This window comes from Eumetopias jubatus, unplaced genomic scaffold (genome assembly GCF_037043125.1).
Source record: "Eumetopias jubatus isolate StellerSeaLion01/CBP00866 unplaced genomic scaffold, mEumJub1_p1.0 scaffold_2, whole genome shotgun sequence".
Taxonomy (NCBI): Eukaryota; Metazoa; Chordata; class Mammalia; order Carnivora; family Otariidae; genus Eumetopias; species Eumetopias jubatus.
This window is the reverse complement of record NW_028274808.1, coordinates 56782793-56809591: the sequence shown is the minus strand read 5'-3', so window position 1 is coordinate 56809591 and position 26799 is coordinate 56782793. Positions and strand designations below refer to the sequence as shown.

The window sequence follows — 26799 nt, the reverse complement described above, 5'->3', positions numbered from 1 at the left end:
TTTGCTTCTAAGGCACCTTTTCTTGTGCTATAAAGCATCCAAAAGTTGTTTTGATAATACATTATTTCTACACATACAGGCAAACTTCAGAGATATTGGGGGTTCCAACCACCAGAATGCAAATATCACTGTCAAGTGAATTTTAGGAATCCCCAGTGCACATAAAATTATGTTTATACTATATTGTAGTCTATTAAGTGTCCAGTAGCATTATGTCTTTTTTTTAAAAAAAGGCATATCTGTGCCTTAATTTAAAAATGCTTTATTGCTAAAAACTGCTGACCATCATCTAAGCTTTCAGCAAGTCATAAATTTTTGCTGGTGGAGAATCATGCCTTGATGTTGATGGCTGCTTAATTGATGGTTGCTGATGATTGGATGGCTGTGGCAGTTTTTAAAATAAGACAGCAGTGAGGTTTGCCACATCAGTTGATTCTTCCAACAGACGTTTTCTCTGTAGCATACAGTGCTGTTTGATAACATTTTACCCACAGCAGAATTCTTTCAAAATTGGAGTCCATCCTCTCAAACCCTATCAATGTTTTCACAACTAGGTTTATATAATATTCTAAATCCTTTATTGTCATTTCAGCAATCTTCACAGCATCTTTACCAGTAGCTTCCATCTCCAGAAACCACTTTCTTTGTTCATACATAAGAAGCAACTTATCTGTTCGAGTTTTATTATGAGCTTGCAGCAATTCAGTCCCATCTTCAGGCACTACTTGTAATTCTAGTTCTCTTGCTATTCTACTACATCTGTAGTTACTTCCTTCATAGAAGTCTTGAATTTCTCAAAGTCATCCATGAGGGTTGGAATCTACTTCTTCCAAACTCTTATTAATGTTCATATTTTGACCTCTTCCCATGAATCACAGATATTCTTAATGGTGTCTAGAATGGTGAATCCTTTCTAGAAAGTTTTCAATTAACTTTGCCTAGATCTATCAGAGGAATCACTATCTATGGCAGTGATAGCCATACCAAATGTATTTCTTAAAAAATAAGACTTAAAAGTAGAAATCACTCCTTGATCCATGGGCTTCAGGATGGATGTTGTGTTAACAGGCATGAAAGCAACATTAATCTGCTTGGACATCTCCATGAGAGCTCTTGGGTGACCAGGTGCCTTGTCAATGACCAGCCATGTTTTGAAACCTTTTTTTCTGAGTAGTAGATCTCAATAATGGGCTTAAAATGTTCAGTAAACCATGCTGTAAACAGATGTGCTGTCATCCAGGGTTTATTGTTCCATGTATAGAGAACAGAGTAAATTTCCCATAATTCTTAAGGGTCCTAGGATTTTTGAAGTGGTCAGTGAAAATTGGCTTCCCCTTGAAGTCCCAGCTAAACAGGGTATTTCTGAGCCAGCCTGTTCTTTGAAGTTTAGAAGCCAGACATTGACTTCTCCTCTCTAGCTGGGAAAGTCTTAGATGGCATCTTCTTCCATTAGAAGGTTGTTTCATCTACACTGAAAATCCATTGCTTAGTGTATCCACCTTCATCAATGATCTGAGCTAGATCTTCTCTGCAAACTTGCTGCAGCTTCTACAACAGCACTTGCTGCTTCATCTTGTATTCTTCTGCTATGGAGATGGCTTCTTTCCCCAAACCTCATGGACCATCACCCAGTTACCCCATCCCCCACCCTCTCCCTTCCAGCAAATCTCAGTTTGTTTCCTGTGCTTAAGAGTCTCTTATGGCTTGTCTCCCTCTGATTTCATCTTGTTTTATTCTTTTCCCTCTCTTCCCCTATGATTTTGTTTTGTTTCTTAAATTCCACAATTCCACGTATTAGCGAGATCATATGATAATTGTCTGTGTATTTTAATCTGTGTCATGTCTAAAATGTCATGACTGGTATGTACCTTTCTAATGTTTTATAGTTATTAGAAGTAGTGAGTTATCAGAATGTGATAAGTGATAGGAGTCAGGATTTTGTACTTACACTTATACTTTTGGTAAATCTTTTATACACAAATTAATACCAGCTTGAAATTTATAAATTATAAACCAGTAATCAAAGCCAATATTTCATTTGGAGCTGAAAAAAATATTTATTGTTATTTAATCAATACCAGAACCTCAAACAAAATACATATTGATTATTTGTTTATCATGTTTCTGTTTTTCTTCTATTATAAAAAATTTAAAGTTTATTAATCAGTGTACATACACCTACATTTGTATACATACAATCTGTCTTGTATTCTATCTGTTCATCCTTGCACCTGTCTGTGTAGGGTATATGTCAGCCACAGTCATACATGCACTTAGACTGCATAAATCAAAAGGTATCTGTGCCATATTTAACATCATTACCCTGGTTAAGAAAACATGTCAAAAGACAAATCATATTCTTTATCATATTCTGGGGAAAAATTGCAGGAACTTGCAGCCTGAAAAACCATAAGCTATAAAATTCAAAAGCTGATCGTCAATTATTCATAAAATGATTCTTTATTGCCAATTATTCCTTAATTTTTAATTTCTGAAATTGGTAGGTTGTCTCAGTTTCAACAGGAGTTTTGGAATGCCACTCGACACAGCTGTTTTTCTAGGATATTTCAACTGCTTTTACTTAATCCATGTAGTGGAATCCTTCATTAAAATAAAAAACAAAAACTCTGATGGCCCATTCCTACTATCTTAAACTATAAATCTCCCTGAAGCTTCCAAACTATCTATATATTTATTTAGAAAACACAAGGGAGAAATTAAAAGGGGGAATCAAGACTGTTATATTTGTTTTTCCTTCAAAAGAAAAGCTGGATTAAAATTCTGCATAAGAGAGGTTTCTTAAGTTTTTAAAAATATTTTTAATGCTTGAAACATTTAGTGTTCACGACACTTAGCAGTGATTTAATTTACAGTTTCACAGTATGAATGTGTGTGTGTGTGTATGTGTGTGTGTTTTATGTGAAGATTAATTAGATATGACATATTTATCCACACTGGCTTTCCATTGTCCTTTCTCATGGGACTGGGCCAGTAACTGAATGATTAGTACAGGAAACTCTATTCTTTTTTTTTCGTTAAAATTTTTTAATGTTATGTTAATCACCATACATCACATCATTAGTTTTTGATGTAGTGTTCCATGATTCATTGTTTGTGCATAACACCCAGTGCTCCATGCAGAACGTGCCCTCTTTAGTACCCATCACCAGGCTAACCCATCCCCCCATGCTCCTCCCCTCTAGAACCCTCAGTTTGTTTTTCAGAGTCCATCATCTCTCATGGTTCGTCTCCCCCTCCGATTCACTACCCTTCATTCTTCCCTTCCTGCTATCTTCTTTTATTTTTTTCTTAACATATATTGCATTATTTGTTTCAGAGGTGCAGATCTGTGATTCAACAGTCTTGCACAATTCACAGCATTCACCATAGCACATACCCTCCCCAATTTCTATAACCCAGCCACCCCATCCCACCCACCCCCCCCACCACTCCAGCAACCCTCAGTTTGTTTCCTGAGATTAAGAATTCCTCATATCAATGAGGTCATATGATACATGTCTTACTCTGGTTGACTTATTTCACTCAGAATAACACCCTCCAGTTCCATCCACGTCATTGCAAATGGCAAGATCTCATTCCTTTTGATGGCTGCATAATATTCCATTGTGTATATATACCACCTCTTCTTTATCCGTTCATCTGTCAATGGACATCTTGGCTCTTTCCACAGTTTGGCTATTGTGGACATTGCTGCTATAAACATTGGGGTGCACGTACCCCTTTGGATCCCTACATTTCTATCTTTGTGGTAAATAGCCAGTAGTGCAATTGCTGGATCGTATGGTAGCTCTATTTTCAACTTTTTGAGGAACCTCCATACTGTTTTCCAGAGTGGCTGCGCCAGCTTGCATTCCCAACAACAGTGTAGGAGGGTTGCCCTTTCTCCGCATCCCTGCCAACATCGGTCATTTCCTGAAATGTTAATTTTAGCCATTCTGACTGGTGTGAGGTGGTATCTCATTGAGGTTTTGATTTGGATTTCCTTGATGCCAAGCGATATTGAGTACTTTTTCATGTGTCTGTTGGCCATTTGGATGTCTTCTTTGGAAAAATGTCTGTTCATGTCTTCTGCCCATTTCTTGATTGGATTATTTGTTCTTTGGGTGTTGAGTTTGATAAGTTCTTTATAGATTTTGGATACAAGCTCTTTATCTGATATGTCATTTGCAAATACTTTCTCCCATTCTGTCGGTTGTCCTTTGGTTTTGTTGACTGCTTCTTTTGCTCTGCAAAAGCTTTTTATCTTGATGAAATCCCAATAGTTCATTTTTGCCCTTGCTTCCCTTGCTTTTGGCGATGTTTCTAGGAAGAAGTTGCTGCGGCTGAGGTCGAAGAGGTTGCTGTCCGTGTTCTCCTTTAGGATGTTGATGGACTTCTGTCTCACATTTAGGTCTTTCAACCATTTGGAGTCTATTTTTGTGTGTGGTGTAAGGAAATGGTCCACTTTCATTCTTCTGCACGTGGCTGTCCAATTTTCCCAACACCATTTGTAGAAGCGACTTTTTTCCATTGGACATTCTTTCCTGCTTTGTTGAAGATTATTTGACCATAGAGTTGAGGGTCCATTTCTGGGCTCTCGATTCTGTTCCATTGATCTATGTGTCTGTTTTTGTGCCAGTACCCTACTGTCTTGATGATGACAGCTTTGTAATAGAGCTGGAAGTCCAGAATTGTGATGCTGCCAGCTTTGCTTTTCTTTTTCAACATTCCTCTGGCTATTCATGGTTTCTTCTGGTTCCATACAAATTTTAGGATTATTTGTTCCATTTCTTTGAAAAAAGTGGATGGTATTTTGTTAGGGATTGCATTGAATGTGTAGATTGCTCTAGGTAGCATTGACATCTTCACAATGTTTGTTCTTCTAACCCATGAGCATGGAACGTTTTTCCATTTCTTTGTGTCTTCCTCAATTTCTTTCATAAGTATTTTATAGCTTTCTGAGTACAGATCCTTTGCCTCTTTGGTTAGATTTATTCCTAGGTATCTTATGGTTTCGGGTGCAATTGTAAATGGGATCGACTCCTTAATTTCTCTCTCTTCTGTCTTGTTGTTGGTGTATAGGAATGCCACTGATTTCTGTGCATTGATTTTATATCCTGCCACTTTACTAAATTCCTGTATGAGTTCTAGCAGTTTTGGGGTGGAGTCTTTTGGGTTTTCCACATAAAGTATCATATCATCTGCAAAGAGTGAGAGTTTGACTTCCTTTTTGCCGATTTGGATGCCTTTGATTTCTTTTTGTTGTCTAATTGCTGTGGCTAGGACTTTGGTAGTTGATACATCTCTAGGAATGCATCCATTTCTTCCAGGTTATCTAATTTGCTGGTGTAGAGTTTCTCATAATGCGTTCTTATAATTTTTTGTATTTCTTTGGTGTTGGTTGTGATCTCTCCTCTTTCATTCATGATTTTGTTGATTTGGATCCTTTCTCCTTTCTTTTTGTTAAGTCTGGCCAGGGGTTTATCAATCTACTTAATTCTTTCAAAGAACCAGCTCCTGGTTTCATTGATCTGTTCTACTGTTCTTTTGGTTTCTATTTCACTGATTTCTGCTCTGATCTTTATTATTTCTCTTCTCCTGCTGGGTTTAGGCTTTATTTGCTGTTTTTTTCTCTAGCTCCTTTAGGTGTAGGGTTAGGTTGTGTATTTGAGACCTTTCTTGTTTCTTGAGAAAGGCTTGTATTGCTATATACTTTCCTCTCAGGACTGCCTTTCTGCATCCCAAGGTTTTTGAACAGTTGTGTTTTCATTTTCATTGGTTTCCATGAATTTTTTAAATTCTTCTTTAATATCCTGGTTGACCCATTCATTCTTTAAGGATACTCTTTAACCTCCGTGTATTTGAGTTCTTTCCGACTTTCCTCTTATGATTGCATTCTAGTTTTAAAGCATTGGGGTCTGAAAATATGCAGGGAATAATCCCAATCTTTTGGTACCAGTTGAGACCTGATTTGTGACCTAGGATGTGATCAATTCTGGAGCATGTTCCATGGGCACTAGAGAAGGATGTGTATTCTGTTGCTTTGGGATGGAATGTTCTGAATATGTCTGTGAAGTCCATTTGGTCCAGTGTGCCATTTAAAGTCTTTATTTCCTTGTTGATCTTTTGCTTAGATGATCTGTCCATTTCAGTCAGGGGGGTGTTAAAGTCCCCCACTATTATTGTATTGTTGTCAATGTGTTTCTTTACTTTTGTTATTAATTGCCTTATATAATTGGCTGCTCCTATGTTAGGGGCATAGATATTTACAATTGTTAGATCTTCTTGATGGATAGATCCTTTAAATAGGATATAGTGTCCTTCCTCATCTCTTATTACAGTCTTTGTTTTAAAATCTAATTTGTCTGATATAAGGATTGCCACCCCAGCTTTCTTTTGGTGTACATTAGCATTGTAAATGGTTTTCCACCCCCTCACTTTCAATGTGGGGGTGTCTGTGGGTCTAAAATGAGTCTCTTGCAGACAGCATATTGATGGGTCTTGTTTTTTAATCCAATCTGATAGCCTGTGTCTTTTGATTGGGGCATTGAGCCCATTTACACTCAGGGTAACTACTGAAAGATATGAATTTAGTGCCATTGTATTGCCTGTATGGTGACTGTTACTGTATATTGTCTGTGTTCCTTTCTGGTCTATGCTGCCTTTAGGCTCTCTCTTTGCTTAAAGGACCCCTTTCAATATTTCTAGTAGGGCTGGTTTTGTGTTTGCAAATTTCTTTAGTTTTTGTTTGTCCTGGAAGCTTTTTACCTCTCCTTCTATTTTCAGTGACAGCCTAGCTGGATATAGTATTCTTGGCTGCCTATTTTTCTCATTTAGTGCTCTGAAGATATCATGCCAGTCCTTTCTGGCCTGCCAGGTCTCTGTGGATAGGTCTGTTGCCAATCTAATGTTTCTACGATTATAGGTTACATATCTCTTCTCCTGAGCTGTTTTCAAGATTTTCTCTTTGTCTATGAGACTCGTAAGTTTTACTATTAGATGTTGGGGTGTTGACCTATTTTTATTGGTTTTGAGAGGGGTTCTCTGCGCTTCCTGGATTTTGATGCCTGTTTCCTCCCCCACATTAGGGAAGGTCTGCTATAATTTGCTCCAATATACCTTCTACCCCTCTCTCTCTTTCTTCTTCTTCTGGGATCCCAATTATTCTAATGTTGTTTTGTCTTATCATATCACTTATCTCTCGAATTCTGCCCTCGTGATCCAGTAGTTGTTTATCTCTCTTTTTCTCAGCTTCTTTATTTTCAATCATTTGGTCTTCTATATCACTGATTCTGTCTTCTGCCTCATTTATCCTAGCAGTTAGTGCCCCCATTTTTGATTGCATCTCATTAATAGCCTTTTTGATTTTGACTTGGCTAGATTTTAGTTCTTTTATTTCTCCAGGAAGGGTTTCTCTAATAACTTCCATGCTTTTTTTCAAGCCCAGCTAGAATCTTCAAAATCATGATTCTGAACTCTAGGTCTGACATCATACTAATGTCTGTATTGAGTAGGTCCCTGGCAGACAGTACTACCTCTTGTTCTTTTTGTTGAAGTGATATTTTTCCTCTTGTCATTTTGTCCAGAGGGGAATAGATGAATGAGAGAACAAAATGCTAACAGGTTAACAACGTCCCCAGAAAATATACTCTAAACAAATCAAAAAAGACCTGAAACCAGGGGAAAAGAAAGGGAAAGAAAGAGAAAAGAAAGAGGAAAAAAAAAAGATAAAAAACAAACAAAAACAGGACAAAACAAAAAAAACAGAATATGATCAAATATGATCAGGCTAGTGCATAAATCAGTGCCACACACTAGATTTTGGGTGTATTTTGTTCTGTTAGAAGAAAGTGCCTCCTAAAATTTTAAAGAAAGGTAAACTTATATATGTACAAAGTAAGGGTTGATATAATGAAGGGATGGAATATGACTATAAAGATGAAAATTATAAAAAATTTTAAAAAAGGAATTTATAAGTTGCTTGAAAAAAGAATGAAGAGGATTAAAAAAAGAATGAAAAAAGAAAGAAAAAAGGGAGAGAATGTGATCAAGGAGGAGACTAGAACAAAGCCATACACTACAGATTTAGGGTATATTTTGATCTGTTAGAAGAAACTGTATCTCAAAATTTTAAAGAGAAAACAACTTATATATATATGTCAATAAATATGTTTGTTGGCATATATGTTAATAAAATAAGGGTAACTACTATGAAGGGATAGAATATGACTCTAAAAATGAAAAATAATTTTAAAAAAAGGATTGATAATATGGTTGAAAAAGGTAAAAAGAAAAATTCAAAAAAAAAGTTAAAAAAATTAACTTTGAAAGACTAATGAATCATGGTAAAAAAAGCCATGGATTCTGTGTGCAGTATTCCCCTAGCGCTGGAGTTCTCCAGTTCTCATTGATTGTTAAACTTGGTCTTGGCTGGCTGTTCATGCTGATCTTCTGAGGGAGGGGCCTGTTGCCATGGTTCCCAAATGCCTTTGCCAGAGGCGGAATTGCCCCACCCTTGTTGGTCTGGGCTAAGCAATCTGCTCGGGTTTGCTCTCGGGAGCTTTTGTTCCCTTCAAGCTCTCAATACAGGTTTGGAGGACGAGAGTGAAAATGGCGGCCTCCCAATCTCTGCCCCAGAGGAGCTGAGAATTCGGGACCCCGCTCCTCAGTGCGCCTCCAGAGAAAAGCAGTCAATCACTCCCGTCTCCCCGGTTTTCGGCCGCACTCCGTGCTCACCCGGCCTGTGACCGTGTGTTTCTATCTCTGGCAACCAACTCCGTGTGGAGTCTCCAAACCCAGCAGATCCCTGTGGTGCACTCCTGCGCCGCTCCTCCTGGGAGAGGAAGGGGAGTCTCCCCGGCTCTGCCGCTTGTTGTGTCCTTGTTGGAGGAGCAGTGGCCCGACTGTCACCAATCACAGTTTATGGCAACCCCGAGCTGAGAGCCTGTGCCTCAACTCCGTCTCTGCAGCTGGCTTCCCTGCTCCAATACCTGGGAGCTCTGCTGCACTTAGGCACCCCCAGTCTTTCTGTGACCCCGAGGGTCCTGAGACCGCACTGTCCCACGAGGGTTCCACCCCCAGCTTAGCCACTGGAGCGACATCCCTCAGCAGAGCCGAGTTCTGAAAGTTCCGATTTTGTGCTCCGCGGCTCTATCACTTGCCAGAAGCGGCCAAAGGAGGCCCCCTCCCCCACCGTCTATCCTCCCGAATATCGCCTCGGATTCACTTCTTCGCACGTCCTACCTTCCAGAAAGTGGTCGCTTTTCTGTTCAGCATTGTTGCTATTCTTCTCTTCGATCTCCTCTTGAGTTCGTAGGTGTTCAGAATGGTTTGATCCCTATCCAGCTGAATTCCTGAGACCAGACGAAATCCAGGTCTCCTACTCCTCCACCATCTTGCTCAGAAACCCTATTCTTAGATAAAAAGAGTTAATAAACTGCCCTTCGCTTAATGCTACTATGCCTAATTGTTATTAGTACAGTAGTAGTATATACATAGTATAATATGTACTTTAAATTCAATTACAGCCACCTTTTTCAAAAGGTTATTGTTCTATAATACTTTACCATTGACACCTCCTATTGCAATTAATTTTTAACAGTTCCTTTTTTTTAAGATTTTATTTATTTATTTGAGAGAGAGAGAATGAGAGATAGAGAGCTCGAGAGGGAAGAGGGTCAGAGGGAGAAGCAGACTCCCTGCTGAGCAGGAAGCCCGATGTGCGACTCGATCCTGGGACTCCAGGATCATGACCTGAGCCGAAGGCAGTAGCTTAACCAACTGAGCCACCCAGGTGCCCAATTTTTAACAGTTCTTTTATATTTGTTTGCAAAAAGCATTCATCCATATAATAAACTCCAGAAAGCAAATCATAGGTACTAAATCTTTAGAGCAGTGTATTTTACCTTTTAAAAATGCAGCTTGCACAAACTAAAGCTAATAAAAGCGTTTATTGTTAAATATGTTGGCTAAGGCATTTATAAAGTAGTGACACATTTGTTCTTAAATCCATTTTTTGTGCATTGCTCCTTTTGGACTGATACATTAGTTGAGTTATATGTTTAAATTATTAATTTGATTTTGCCTCTGAATTCTCTTTCTTGGATCACCCCAGAATATTATGGGGGAGGTGTGGGGGCGGCAGGGGCATGCTAGTAAGGGACTAACTACCCCTCCTGCTGGAGTTCAGACCAGGACCATGGGAATAGATTAAACAGAGCTCAGTTCTTTGTACATTGGTTGTATGACTTCGCTATTCATTTTTCTTATTTGAAATTTATTGTTATTAGTTGCTGATGATATTGTATCTTACTATTTAATATAGACCTCTTTTAAATGCTATTAAATTATATATTATGCCTCACATTTAACAAGTTAAATGTATTAGAGAAGACTTATGAAAACTTTATTTAACTTTTTAAAAATTCTTTATCTTCTTAAGGTACAAAATCATTTTTATTTACCTGATCCAGAACTTCAAATTACTTATTTCATTATTGAATTACTAATTTAAATTTAATACTAATTTAATACAAATTGTTTAAAAGTGTTTAAGATCCAGTAGCATGAGGAGCATAAAGAATTTATAGGTATATAAACAATATTTATAGAGAGAGGAGATAGGTAAGAAAGTAGAGAGAATTAAGTAAATTAACATAGATATGAAGAAACACCAAGTTTGGAATGTTGGTAATGGAAACAGTCTTTGAAACAGGTTTTGTTTTGTTTTGTTTTGTTTTCCATTCCTGGACAGTGCTTCATAGTAATTCTTTTTCTTGGCTACTGTTGAGAGGAGATTTGCAGTTCTGAAGAATGTAGGATGGCACCATGTCAGCAAAATACTCTTGATACAGTGTTGCAGACCATAAGAAAAGGCTGAATTTCACTTCAATATCATAACCACTGAGCTGCATTTCTGTTGACCCTGACATTCATTCATTCATTTACTTATTTATTCATTTACTTATTTATTTATTTGTTTATCTTTATTTTTATTTTTTTAAAGATTTTATTTATTTATTTGAGAGAGAGAGTTAGCAAGAGCAGAAACAAGCAGGGGGAGTGGGAGAGGGAGAAGCAGGCTTCCTGCTGAACAGAGAGCCCTTTTAAAAGGCTGACTTGAAGTCGTCTCCGTATCCATTTGCAACTTTTTGGCCTTAAGGTACCAGGGCAATATTGTGTCTTCCATTGTTTTCTTTAAGCTATTTTTGTATATATTGGAATTTCACAAATAATGATAATTTAAGAACTAGCTCATTCACATTCATTTTAAACAGTGCTTATCTAGTTTACCCTATCTCAGACAGGATATTACTGTAAGGTGATGTGAATTTATTCAGAACTTGGAGGAGTTCATTTAACTAGGATTTTTTTTTTAAATAAACACAACCAAAGTGTTAGTTGAAAATAACTCTTACTTGGTGAATATCTTTGTAAGAGAAATGATTGTAAGTGCTAGGGATGTAACAGTGGACAAAATTGGCAAAATGATCCTTGCCCTTGCCTTGGAGAATACAGGAAATGAATACATAAATGAGTTATTATATATACAAGTGTGTGTGTGTATATATATATATATTATATGTGTGTATACACCATATGTTATTTTTATACATTATAAAATTAGAATATTATGTATATGTATAGTTAGTTGATGATGAGTGTTATGAAAAAATAATAGTAACAAAGCAGGGAAAGGGGGTAAACATTTCCAAAGGGCCAAGGAAGGATAAATGCAGTTTTACATAGCTTTTTCCATGAAAGATGAGCTGAAAAAGTGACATTGTGCAAAAATTTTAGGAGACCAGTACGGTGGGACAGCTACATGGCAGATGCAAAATCTCTGAGGTGGGGTATTTGTCACGTTCAGGAAAGAGCATTGAAGGCGGAGGTGTCTCAAGTGGAATGATCAAATATTTAGAGTGTTTAAATAAATACCCTACGGGTCATGTAGAGAATTTTTAGTCACATATGACGTTGTACTATCATATATGTGTCTGCTGCCTCCTCTTTGGACTCTGAGTTCTGCAAAAGCATAGTTGAGTGGTATTCATTTTTGTACCACCAGAGTATGATAACAGTGTCTGTTATGTTGAAGGCATCTTGCTGGCTTGAAGTATGACTTGGGTCATGAAAAGTCCAAATCTCAATGTGCAGTGGCACAAATAGCTAGAGACACCATCCCTAGAGATTTAGCCTTCATAAATGAGAACACTGTGCTAGTTTACTGTGTCTTCTCTAACAACTTAGCACAAATTGGGTGGCTTAAAGCCACTGAAATTTATTCCCTAACAATTTTAGAGACTAGCAGTCTGAAATTAAGGTGTTAGCTGTGTGCACTCCCTCTGAAGTCTCTAGTGATGAAGCCACTCCTTGCTTCTTGCAGCTTCTTGCTTGACATGTGGCCACATCCCTCCAGTCTCTGCCTCGGAGGACACATTGAGTCTTCTCTGTGTGTGTGTGTTCCAAACTCCCTCTGCCTATCTATTATAAGAATATTTATTAGAACCGCCTGGGTGGCTCAGTCAGTTAAGCTTCTGAGTCTTGGTTTTGGCTCAGGCCATGATCTCATGGGTCCTGAGATGGAGCCCTGAGTTGGGCCCCGCGCTCAGCGGGGAGTCTACTTGAAGATTCTCTCCTCCTGCCCTACTCCCACTCATTCTCTCTCTCTTTCAAATAAATAAATAAATCTTTAAAAAAAGGATATTTGTGGGCTCCTGAGTGGCTCAGCCGGTTAAGTGTCTGCCGTCTGCCTTCGGCTCAGGTCATGATCCCAGGGTCCTGGGATTGAGTCCTGCACTGGGCTCCCTGCTCAGTGGGGAGTCTGCTTCTCCCTCTGCCCCTCCCCACACTCGTGCTCAGTCTCGCTATCTCTCTCTCTCTCTCCCTTTCACTCACTCTCACAAAAATAAATAAATCTTTAAAAAAAAGGATATTTGTGATTGCATTTAGAGACCATCTGGATGATCCAAGATAAACTCCTCCTTCGAAGATCTTTAAACACATCTTTTGAAATATAAGCTAATTTTCACTTTTTTGCCATGTCAAGTAATAATCACAGGTCCTGGAGATTAAGATGTAGTCATACCTTTTGGGGGTCTGTAATTTAACCCACTCCAAGCACAATAACAGAAGTCTCTAGATATGTGTTTCCAAATTAAAGTAGGGATCTATTTTGATTGCGCCACTGGCCCCATTGTAGGGGTCTATTTTGAAAGAATGTCCTCCTGTGGCGTAGGACGTGGGAAGGGATGGACATGAGAGTAGGGCACTGGTCAACTTCACTGGAGTAGAGAAAGCCTTCATTCTCAGATGAGTAATAGAAGCTTTGTCATGTAGTCTGTGCAAACTAATAAATGTTATGATTGGAAGCCAGTAGAAATGCAGTCATGCCCATTGCTACAATATATACTCCAAAATCTCAGCAGCCTGATGCACTATGAATTTTGTTACTTACTTACCTCGTGATCTAGGATGTGCAGCTGAGGGAGATGGTGCTCTCTCCATTCTGTTATTTAGGAACTCAGTCTGAGAGATGCTCTGCCACCTTCAAACATGATGCCCAAGCTCACCATGGCTTTCAACAGCCAGCTTGTCAATGGAAGGCAGTTAGAGAAGTTCTTATAATTTTCAGTGGCTTATCTTGAAAAAAAGAACATTTCTGAGACAGAATGCTCTCTAAAAAATTACAGTCATCGTTTTTCTTCTATGATTGTTCATTATTGTTCAAATAAAGTGTTCCCATGTGTGGGGCAGGGGTGGGAGAAAATGGCTTCCACTCAAGTTCTGATTTTGGTTGGTCCAGTGTTTTGCAGTTTAATTTTTTTAATGAGCACTATAATAAAGTTATAATGACATTTGTTTTAATTATATTTGAATGACATTACATAATACTGCCTTGTTTTAATTTCATTGTTATACCTTCAAAACAAAAAAGAACTTCACTGCTAATGAGAATTGTCTTACCACATTTGAAAATGAATGGTAATATTATGTTTTATATGAAATCTCTGAAAAATGGATTTTTAATTTTTGTACACAGTCATTCTTCAAGAATGAAGATTTTTACATCATTATACTTGTTGGTACTTTTAATTATACTAATTTTGGACAAAATTAAATTTGACCTTTATAGCACTACCATCAATTTCATAACATTTCCAATCAATTTAATTTTCAATGTAAAGATGTCAAGACAATGATTTCAAGTTTATAGCAAATTGACTGGGATACTGTTATATATTTCATTGTGCCTTAATCAACTTAAAGTTAAGAATCAAATAAGGTCAGGATAACTCTGTGTTTACTTCAGTTTACAGTAAGGCCATCAAGAGATTCTGATCTTCTCTCTTTCCCAAATCTGTGTACTGTGAAAAATTATCAAATAAAAGGGATGGTCCTGGGATTATGACCACGACATAGAGATGCATGAAGAATTTTTCCGTTTTTGAAATACAAAGTATTTTTGCTGACTATCTTAATAACAATTCATTACCATATCATTAAATCAATTAACTAATATTAATAATTAAATTAACCAATATGTGTATTATTATAGAAAATAAGCTATTTCATCTTTTATGATTTCCAAGAATATATTTTCCAAGAAGAGAAAAAAGTTATTGCCTTACCTCACATAAAATGTGATTATTTGATATTTCATTCATCTTAATTTTTTTTAAAGATTCTATTTATTTATTTATTTGACAGAGAGAAAGACAGTTCCTTCTCTCGAAGGAACACAAGCAGGAGGAGTGGGAGAGGGAGAAGCAGGCTTCCCGCCAAGCAGATATCCTGATGTGGGGCTCGATCCCAGGACCCTGGGATCATGACCTGAGCCGAAGGTAGACACTTAATGACTGAGCCACCCAGGCGCCCTCATCTTAAATTTTTTTTATGCCAATTCAAATGAACATAATACAAGTATTCCAGTAGAAGTGGAAAAAGGGGCTAGCAGCATGAACCCTAAAAAGGGTTTTGTCAGGGGCAGAAATATGAAGACTGGGAATAATTATATATTATCATTAAATGAAATTATGTAGAAAGAGAATTCAGACATTTTGGAGTACAATTTTTAGTGAACTTCCAGGGAATATCCTTTTTTTGAGTCTATTGACATGCCTGAGAGTCAGGGTGGTTTTGTGTCCCTGAAAAGCCAGAAACTAATATAATTTTTGGGATAGAGAGCCAGAAATCTAATCAGCTTCCAATCAATTATTTTATTTTTTTAGCATTATTAAGCTCAAAATATGTAGTAAATTTAGATCTTCCTCAATTTACTACAGGGTTATGTGGTGACAAACCCACTGTAAGTTGGAAAATATCATGAGTCAAAAGTGAGTTTAATACTTTTTTAAAAATTTTTTATTGTTATGTTAATCACCATACATTACATCATTAGTTTTTGATGCAGTGTTCCATGATTCGTTGTTTGTGCATAACACCCAGTGCTCCGTTCAGTGTGTGCCCTCTTTAATACCCATCACCAGGTTAACCCATCCCCCCACCCCCTCCCCTCTAGAACCCTCAGTTTGTTTTTCAGAGTCCATCATCTCTCATGGTTCGTCTCCCCCTCCGCCTTACTCCCCTTCATTCTTCCCCTCCTGCTATCTTCTTCTTCTTTTTTTCTTACCATATATTGAATTATTTGTTTCAGAGGTACAAATCTGTGATTCAGTAGTCTTGCACAATTCACAGCGCTCACCATAACACGAGTTTAATACTTGTAACCTACATAACAACTTAGCTTAGTCTAGCCTACCATAAATATGCTCAAACACTTACATTAGCCTACAGTTGGGCAAAACCACCTAACAAAGCCCCTTTAATATTAAAGTCTGAGTATATCATGTAATTTATTAAATACTGTACTGAAAGTGAAAAACTGAATGATTGTATGAGTACAGAATGATTACAAGTGTATCAGTTGTTTATCCTCATGATCCTGTGGCTGACAAGGAGCCGGGGCTCCCTGCCATTGTTCCACATCCTGAGGGAGTATCATAGGGGATATTGCTAGCCCAGGAAAAAGATCAAAATTCAAAATTTGAAGTATGGTTTCTACTGAATGTGTATTGCTTTTGCAACATTGTAAAGTTGGAAAGTTGTAAGTTGAATACAAGTTAGGGACATCTCTACTACATTAAGAACTGGGGCTAGAAAGACTAAATATCTAGTTGAAAACATCAAAGTATATTGGGAGAGATAGGAAACATATTCCAAGATTCATATACACATTGCAGAAAGAAACATGAGTAGAATGTTATGAAAGAATAGAAGAGAGGCTTTCCAGAGGAGATTTCATTTAAATTGAGTAGGTCACACAGTGATCTGGAAGAGTGAAAAAATATTACTCTCTTCGGTCTTCTTGAATAAATTAAAGGATATTCAAAGACTGAAATTTTGTTGTAATGATTTGGATTTCAACTCTCACATGAAATCTACTTTTGAAGTCAATGAGCAATAATTACAAGGCAGCTACATGTCAGGAACTGTGCTTGGAGTTCATCTCAAGTAGTCTTTGGGGTTAGTTAATCAGAGAGACCGATGAAATTATAACTTCTTCATAACATAGTATGTTATCTGTGGCTATGTAATGTGAAATTAATGAAAAAGGAGGCCATTAGACTGAGGTGGGTCTAACGCTGTGGTAGCCTTTGTAAGCAAACCAAAACCCAACCCTGTAAATGCCTCAAGGTTACAAAGTTGAAACCCAAGGACAACCAGTTACTAATAGCCAGCTAGATTTTAAGCTTTAGCCAATCAAATAATTTCCTCACATTTCCACATTTTGTCTTTATATATAAATGTCTCCCCTGGCTTCAGTCTGTGGAGCAGTCCTAACCACTTCCAGTTTTGCACTTGCCAATTTGAATTGATTTTTGCTCAAATAAAATCATAAAATTTTAATATGCCTCAGTTTATCTTTAGCAGTAACAAATTGCCACACATATAGTAGCTCAAGTGATATATACTACTACATCTGTATGTACAAGCTGTTACTGTTTCTCTAGTTGGAAATCTGGAAACTGCTTATCTGGGTTTTCTGCTTCAGGGTCTCACCAGGCTATATTCCAGGTGTTGGCTAAGTTTGCAGTATCATCAGAGGCTCCATTAGGGAAAGATCAACTTCCAAGAGTCCTCAGGCTGTGGCAGAATTTGTTTCTTTTGGTCATAGGACTGAGGGTTTCAGTTTTTTACTTCTGACAGCCCTGAGCTTCTAGAGGACGCATGGAGTTCCTTCTCAAGTGGGTTACTCCAACATGGCCATTTACCCCATGGCATACTTCTTGAAAGGTAATAATGGAGATAAAGTAAATCTGCCAGCAAGACAGAATCTTGTACATAAAACATGATTATGGGAGTGACCTTCCATCACCTTTGCTGTATTCCATTGATTAGAGGCAGCTCACAAGTTGCACCACACTTGGAGAGGGTTACACAGAGGCGTGAATACCAGGAGGTAGGAGTCACAGGGACCACCTGTATGTATTGTATCTTAGAATTTGGAAAGTTCTGTAGGCACTTTGCTCAGCCTAAGCATTTAGAAGGTTTTCCTAGAAGAAATGAAAGTTCTATGGATGATGTTCAGGAAAAAAAAATTAGCAAACAAACGAAGGCAGGAAGGGCATTCCTGGCAGAGAAAAATAACTGGAGCAAAAATACTGATGGGCAGACAAGAACGTGTCAGGAAGGTCCAAGTGAATGGTGAGACATGGCTTAGGAGGAAGCTAGGGATCAGGTAATGCAGAGCCAGAGATGCTGTTCTGCAAGGAGGGGAGAAAGACTCTGACCAAAGTATGAGAAGTGATTGGTTTGTAAAAACTCGAGTCAGTAAGATCACTTAGGAAGAGAGTTCAGTGATCCTGTCAGAGGTAATGGCCTGAATTAGGACCAGGACAGTGGAAATGAAGGAAAACAAAGAGATTGGCAAACCTGTAGGGAATGATATCAGGAAATCAAAGTGTGTTGATAGTTACATTCAGAATTCAGGGAAAATGAGGTGTCTGACTTCCTTTTAGTTTTCTGCCTTGTATATAGGATAAATTATAGAGCCAGCCTTAGACAAGGAATGCTGTTTTTTTTTTTTAATTTTAATATATTTTCTTTTTGCCAATTTAAGTTACATATCTTTGTTTTAGGGTTGTCTTCTGTGATTAGGGTTGGGAAAAATCCCTTTGGTAACCACCTGTTTGGAGCTACAATTGTCTACCCAGAAGACATATTTTTTAAAAATTAATGTGGAAAAGACATCTTGCTTTTCTTTGCATTGATACAGGTAACTAAAGGGGGAAAATTCTGGGCTGCTTTTACTTAAAAGGAAGTATTTCCTATCAAGATGTGACCATAATAGTTAGATGAACAGCAGTATAAAATACTTTGACATAGCTCTCATGTAATACGCTTCCAATGTTTATGCAGCCAAAGATGTTTTAACATTCACTTTAAAAAGTTTTAATTATGAAGCATCTGAAATTTTACAAAGATAACATCACTGACTCACATGGGCCATAACTAAGATTAAACAGATGTTCACATTATGCTTTATTTACTTCACATCATTCCCTTATTGAAAGAAATAAAGCATTATCCTCATCTCAACACCCTCATCGTTCTTTCAGTGCTTGCTCCCAGAGTTAACTTTTACTTAGAAAAAAGTTGCATATCATAGCTAATTTTTACGTATTTTATTGAATATTTATTTCAAAAACCACAAATATTAAATATTCTCTTTTAAAATAATAAATAGTATGATGACATATTTGTCATTTTGTAATGTGATTTTCTCACCTAACATTGTGGAATGTTTTTTTTTTAATTTTTATTTTATTTTATTTTTTTTAATTCCATGTTTTTCTTTAAGTTTCTGTTTGGTTGTGGGTCATTAGGTGATGTCCAAAACTTGATGTGAGGAGGTAAATTTTTTGAGTCCTTGAATATCCACCATAACATTTGATTATTTTTGTCAGATATAGGATTCTAGGTTGAGGGTAATTTACTCTCAGAACATTAAAATCATCACTCTCATTGCTTCATGAGAAGCCTGAGGCCAGCCTCATTCTGATTCCTTTGCAGATGACTTATTTTTTTATTTTATAAAAATAAACATATAGGGCGCCTGGGTGGCTCAGTTGGTTAAGCGACTGCCTTCGACTCAGGTCATGATCCTGGAGTCCCGGGATCAAGTCCCACATCGGGCTCCCTGCTCAGCAGGGAGTCTGCTTCTCCCTCTGACCCTCTTCCCTCTCGTGCTCTCTATCTCTCATTCTCTCTTTCTCAAATAAATAAAAAAAAATAAAAAATCTAAAAAGATAAACATATAATGTATACATGTATATATAAAATAAACTTATATATATATGTATGTATGTGTATATAAAAATTTCCATCTTGTTTTATGTAGATTCTGACTCAGAATGCTATCATGTGTGTCCTGCACATTCATTTAGTCATTTGCTACTAAAATCATTAGCCACAGAAAAGGTAAAATTTTTATACTATCTTTCTAAGAAGTCTTTGTACATGTCTCCTGTGTACATGTGTTAGAATTTTTGGAGTTTAAATTCCTTGTTATAGAATATCTAGATTGTAGGACATGCATATCTTCCACTTGTCTAGAAATTCATAACACTTTACCTAAGCTTCATGAATATAAATGAGTTCCCATCTCCCACATCTTCACCAATGCTTGTTATTATCAGACTTATAAAAGTTTTATCATCTTATGAATATGAAATAGCATCTCATTATTATTACCGTTTTATTTTTACCTGATGATTCATGAGACCAAACATCCTGTAATGTATTTCTTGACCTTTTGATTTCTTACTCTTGAGAATCTCATGGTTTGTATTTTTTAGATTTATTTTAGTTGAGATGTGTGATTTTTTCTTTCTGATTTGCAAGTTATTTATTTATTTATTTATTTATTTATTTATTTATTCATTTTGCAAGCTATTGTTATTTTCTGGACACTAACCCTTTGTTGTCTATAGGCTTTACAGTTTCTCCTTTTTGTGTCTTTTGCTTTCAATTTGTTTATGACGTCTTTTTTCTCTCTTAAGAATTCCCTCCATTGAGATTGTTAAAATGTCCCCCCATATTTCCTTCTGTAGGTTTAGTTTTGCTTTCACCTATGTGTCACTGTTTATTCTGTTGAATGTTAGGGAGCCATGTAAATTTTCTTTGATCATAAGGGGTAGCCATCTCTTTCAGCACAATTCATGGAATAATGCAGACTTTTCCACTGAAACAGGAAGAGGATCTAGTATTTTCTTTCTGTTCCATTAAGCAAACGCCATGCTTTTCAAAAGAATTGTAAGTTCAAAACAAGGTATTCTATCTGATAAGCTGTTTCCTTTAAAGTTGTTCTATTATTTGAGATTGTCTTTGCTGTTGTTGGCTATTTACTTCGCATTTAAAAAAAGGAACCAGCTTACTACGTTTTAAGGATAACATTTGTGGAGTTAGGTTGGAACTGTTTGGATTTTATGGAGAATATACCATATCTTTTCTTATGTTTTTCACTATTATTTTACAATTATTGGTATGTTTTGCATATGTCATAATTAGAGTAAATATTTTGGTATCATACATGATTCCTCTCTTCTCTCATGCTTTACACATACTGTACCAAAGTTTTCCCTGTTCCATTAGGCTGTGCATAACTACCCCATCACCTTTCTCTTCTCTTTCTTACCACTTCCTCTTAACCTTTAGATCATTCTGCTCCAGCAGAATGGTCTTCTTGCTAAGAGAAGGTGAAAATCATATTCCTCTTTAAGGGATTTTAAATTTTGTGATCCACTTTGCTTGGAATGCCACTCCTTCTCCCTAGCTGATCGTTCCATAGTTGTGTCTCTCACGTCACTCAGGTTTCAGCCTGACTGCCACTGTTATATGTAGGTCTTTCTTCATATTTCTTTGGTACTTCTGTAAATGAAGACACCTTCCCTCATCCTCTAAAGATTCATTTCATGTTTCTCTTAATTTCAGAGTAATTACCACTCATTGACTCCTTTTAGGACACGATAACATTCCCAATATCTAGAACAATGTCTGACTGAGTAGCAACTCAATAAATGTTAGTGGAATAACTGCAAGAATAAGGGCATCTACTCTTAGGTATAATAAAATTGTTATTTTTGACTAAATTTTCTCTCAAATTGTGTTTCATAATTGTTCTTAGAGAATGAAAACACAATCGATGTCTGAAAAATAATAAATCTTTAATAAATATTTAGTCTACACCAGGTGGTGTTCTAAGTAATTTATATTATGAACTCATTGAATCCTCACAACTCTAAATACAGATACCAGGGTAGGCAGACAGTCTCTCTTCTGCTGTCCTACCCGCTGTTCCCTTGTGGTGTAGTCAATAAACTTCTAACTCCTTTAAATGTGTGTATATATCTATATATACACACACCAGTATTATTTTTTTTCAAGTGAGGAACTAAAAAAGGAATTTGTTTATTGAGGGCAAGAGGGTGCAAGCAATATAAAAATCAAAAGCTTATCTGACTTTTCTTTCTCTGCTTCTCAAATGGGGGTTGGATTTTATTTGTACATTTTCTGAGGGTCCCCATCTGCTCATGGAATCCTTTATACAGGGGGAAGCTGTGGGACAGATTCCTAAAGAGACCCTTCAGGAAAACTCTCATTGGGTGGGTGGGAGTGTTGCTCCATGTTGCCTACTTCTTTCCCCTCTGCTTCATGTGTATTACAAAATAGTCATTGCATGCGATGGTGAGCCCAGCAATTAGCGAGAAGATGCTCTGGAAGCCCACTTTGCCGTCTCGGCACTGATCCAGGTCCTTCATTATTTTGTCCATGGCCAGAGGGTCTTTTTGATTTTCCAAAAATCCAGGGAGCTCCTTTTCCATGAGTACTCTCAGATCTTCCTTTGTTAAGTAGCCTTTATTCCCAGCAAACTTGTGAAACGTGAACATCATGGTTTCCACGGTGTGCTCCATTTGAGACGGCATTTTGGTGAGGTCTGTTGAAACCTTGGCCTGAGGCGCGGCGGGGACGATTTGCCCACCAGTATTACTATTACTTCCTCTTAACAGATGAAAACACTGAGGTCAGGGAGTTTTAAAAATGTGCTCTTGGTCATTTAACAGTGGAGTCACTTGAAATCAGTGAAATCACTGCATTCTGGCTCCAGAGCCTGCAGGCCACAAGCCAGAAAGAATGGTCTTAACAGTGATTGCTGGTTTTCAGTCTGAGAAATAAAATGAGGAAACAGCTGGAAAATTTTAAAATGAGAAGACTAGTAAGAATAAGTGAATGCTGGGGCACCTGGGCGGCTCAGTCAGTTAAGCATCTGCGTTCAGCTCAGGTCATGATCTCAAGATCCTGGGATCGAGTCCAATATTGGGCTCCCTGCTCAGCGGGGAGTCTGCCTCTCCTTCTCCATCTGCCCCTCCCCCAGCTTATGCTCTCTCTCTTGCAAAAATAACTAAATAAAATCATAAAGAGAATAAGTGAATGCATATTCATGTACTTATGTGTGACAGCTTTTCCATATCCCTTTAATGATCTCTTTCACATTTTTATAAAAGAAAAATAATATGAAAAATTCTATCTTTGAGAAAATACATCATTAATGTACTTTACAATTCATAGTCTCCTATTTTTATTACAAAAACTTTACTATCATGGGATACCTATTTGCCATTTTATTTTATACTTGAAATGGTAAACAATACTCTATGCATTAAGATTTCCTCTATGTATTTGGAGGTGCTTGCGGGGCTCAGTCAGTTAAGTATCGACTCTCGATTTGGGCCCAGGTCACAATCTCAGGGTCATGAGATTGAGCACTACATGGGGCTCCACGCTCAGCAGGGAGTCTGCTTGAGATTCTCTCCCACTCCTCCTCCCTCTACACCTCCACCTGCTCCTACGTGCGTGTGCACACATGCACTCTCACCCTCTCTCGCAAATACATAAATAAATCTTAAAAAAAATGATTTCCTCTGTGTATTTGATATCAATTTTTTCTTAAGGAGCATAGTAACTCTTATTGACTATATTCACTGGTTTCAACTCCAGAGATAATTACTTATGTTTCTCCATATATTAGCTGCATTAAATAATCTATAGTATCCAGACCTGTCATTTCTCTGTGACATCTTGTTTTCCTTGCAGGTCTTTAAAACCTTCTCTCATTGGGCCCAACTTGTCTGGCCATCTTTGTCCCCACTAATTCCCCACACCCATTTTTTTTTTTTTTTGTATTCAACTCAGTCTACTTACTTTTCCAGAAACACAACTTACACGTTTTAACCTCTGTGAATATACTGAAGTCTTTTATCTCATTGGTATGGCTTTGCCATTCTTACTCCCTTGCAGCTATTTGAATTCTATTAGTCTTTAAAAACCCAATCATATTCTACATCTCTTCCATGAAAGCATGTCTCTTTACTCTATCTGGATAACAAAGTGATGCCACTAGGAAAACTAGACACTGGTATTGTAATAGCGCTGTAAGATGACAGATGGTAGCTACACTGGCAGCGAGCTCAGGGTGAAGTATAGACTTGTGGAATCACTCTGCTGTACACCTGAAACTAATGTAACATTGTGTGTCAACTATACTTCAGTAAAAAAAAAAAAAAGGAAAGTGATGCTATCACATACAAGGGGTGCACACGGAAGGACCGGCATATATATCAGCAATATTCCAAACAGGTTCCTTTACTCTGTCACTGGTTACTCATATTACGTTACTCACATTCTGTGCTTTCTATGCACAGGCCTTTCTCTATATTTTCTAGTATCACTCATTGAATGAAATCACCAACAACAATGGCCAAAAATACAGAGTAAGAATGCTTTATTATAACAGGAAAATATTATCTTTTTGAATTAGTGCTTTCATTTTCTTTGGGTAAATACCCAGTAGTGGAATTACTAGATCATATGGTATATCTATTTTTAAATTTTTGAGCAATCTCTTTACTGTTTTCCATAATAGTTACACCAATATAGTGACAGATGGTGACCACACTTACCATAGTAAGCATTGAATAATGTATAGAATTGTCAAATCACTATGTTGTACACTTGAGACTAATACAACATTGTATGTCAACTATAGTTCTATTAAAAAAGATACAGGGAGAAATCTTTTATAGATAATTTTCTTTTTCCCAAGAGGTTGTCTGTGGTTGTTTACTGTAGTTTCAGATTTAGTCTTAACTTATATCTTTTACTTTCCTTTTTTTTTTAAGATTTTGTTTATTTATTTGACAGAGAGAGAGAGAGACAGTGAGAAAGGGAACACAAGCAGGGGGAGTGGGAGAGGGAGAAGCAGGCTTCCTGCCAAGCAGGGAGCCCGATACAGGACTCGATCCAGGGATTCCAGGATCACGACCTGAGCCGAAGGCAGATGCTTAACAACTGAGCCACCTAGGTGCCTTATCTTTTACTTTCAGTTGAGTCTTCTCCATTAGCTTCCTTGAAGGGGGCAATATATTGCTGTTTTTGCTGATTCTCCCTGTTCCCCCCCTCCCTACCACTCACACATCCGAGGCCCCTAAATCCAACTGTGTGGGTGAGGTGCTCTTTCTTTCACAAAATAGTTCTGTCTCAGTTTAGCATTTGGTCATCTTCTGCCTGTTTCTTGTACTAAACTGCAAGCCAATATCTCTCCTCTAGAATCATTGTATTCAGAGGCAGTGTGTATAATATGATGGAAGCAGATGATCTGAGTTTTGTGGTCATGTGATTTTATCCTCATATCTCTTATCTATAACTAATGTATACCTTACATAGATATGGACTGATATGTGCTCCCAATGAAGTAAGTACATAAAAGCACTTTATGAAATATGAAAAATTAAAATGTTAACTGATTTGAAATATTAGCCTGTCTTCTTTAGAAAAGTCTGTAGGAGACCCATGAGAGACTATGGACTCTGAGAAACAAACTGAGGGTTCTAGAAGGGGTGGGTTGGGGGGATGGGTTAGCCTGGTGATGGGTATTAAAGAGGGCAGTTATTGAGTGGGGCACTGGGTGTTATACACAAACAATGAATCATGGAACACTACATCAAAAACTAATGATGTGATGTATGGTGACTAACATAACATAATAAAATTAAAAAAAAAAGTCTGTAGCACAAACTTCCCTGGTTTTCATTCTTTTCATTTATACATAATTTTATGCATATCTTTGACATATAGTATATATGGATTAGATCCTTCTTGCACCAAAAAAGAGAGAAGTGTAATAAATATGCAATTAGATGCAAAACTGTGCCTGATGCCAGCCTTTGATTTGGTTAAGGGAAGTTTTTTCCTCAGTGCTTATCAATATCTTTTGGTGATGTTTTTGCATGTGTCTTTAGTGGAAAAGTCTCTTGAGAAGTTCACATCAAGTGGCCTGCCAGCCCTTATATCTTTCCACAATCCCTCAGCAATGCCATTTTGCCTGAATTGCTAGTAGATTGCATTCACAAAGAATTTCCTCCATCCTGCCTGCAGGTGGTTATTAAACTACACCTTGCCATTTGCCAGTGGCTGGACATCCTGCCAACTTTCATTCTTAATGTATGTCTAGCCCAGCAGAGTTTTATTGAACATCCTTGATTGCATTCATGCAGGAATGTATTCCATAATGTTCTTGTTGACAGTCTTACTCAGGATTTACTGACACTTTGGATTTATAGAGAAAGTTGTAGATACACCATATGATAATCACTTTCCTGTTTACTGGTATTGTAGTGCTGATTTTTAAATACTTAAAAATTTTCAACTGTTGATGACTGAAATTTCAATTGTATAGATTAGTGTTAGAATAAAAGATTATATCCATCATTGTCTTATGTGAAAAAAAAATTGCCCCAGATATACTGATATTTTGTTTGAGGTTCCTCAAATTTGAATCTCAACTGGACATTTTAAAATATTGGAAAGGAGGGGGACAATGAGGAGAATTATGCTTTATTCATTCCTAGTTACCTTTCCCACTGTGTACAACATATTGTAGCTACCATCTGTTCAGTATTAAGAGTAAGGATACCCATTAGGGATGAAGCTGAAAAAATATACAGTGAATAAAAATCAAGATATCCAATTCACATTTTATGTTGTTAATGAAATTTATTTCCAAAAAACATCATTTTAGAAAAGTCTAATTATATTGTTATTCTAAACATTATCAGCTTTATTGTTATTAAATGAGAAATCATAACTGACAGAACCTTCTTTTTAATCAAATGCTTTTGTTACGGAATATCTTGTTGCAATTCATGAGAATTATTTGTATAAATTGTCTGTTCATAATATATTATAAAGCCTTGTTTTTCATGCAATAGATTTGTTGCAGAAAAACACAACACAGTTGTGTTCATGGAGGATACTTCAACACAGTTAAAGATGATTTTGTTTGGGTGACTTTAAATAATAATCAGGAAAACTATGGCTGTTTGTGTGAAAACTACATCTGCTTTCCTAAATATATAAATTGTATAGATAAACACTAATATAGTATCCTTTATGGCATTTATTTTCTATGTGTTCTAGTGACTACTGTTTTGTCAAGATTTACCACAACAATTTTGGAATTGCAATATGCAACATGGCACATGTCTGTTTTATGTAGTTACCCGGTGAATTGTGTTGGTGGAAACTGGGTGTTATAAAAAAAACAAAAACAAAAACATAAAAACGAAAAAAACACACACAAGAGAGAGAGGGATTATTGACTCTGTTCATTACCAACTGTGAACAGCTGCACGGGGAAGCTGAAAGCCTGTAGGCCTGCTGAGCACCTCTCTGAGACTAAAG

General features: G+C 37.0%; 1 protein-coding gene and 1 pseudogene across 1 annotated transcript in view; one reads left to right on the top strand and one right to left on the bottom strand.

Annotated features, from left to right (window-relative positions):
* The window catches only part of GALNTL6 (polypeptide N-acetylgalactosaminyltransferase like 6), a 1206234-nt gene that overhangs the window by 125189 nt on the left and 1054246 nt on the right, over nucleotides 1-26799 (top strand). The gene's annotated exons all lie outside the window — the stretch shown is intronic.
* Nucleotides 21693-21986, bottom strand: LOC114210186 (protein S100-A10 pseudogene; annotated as a pseudogene).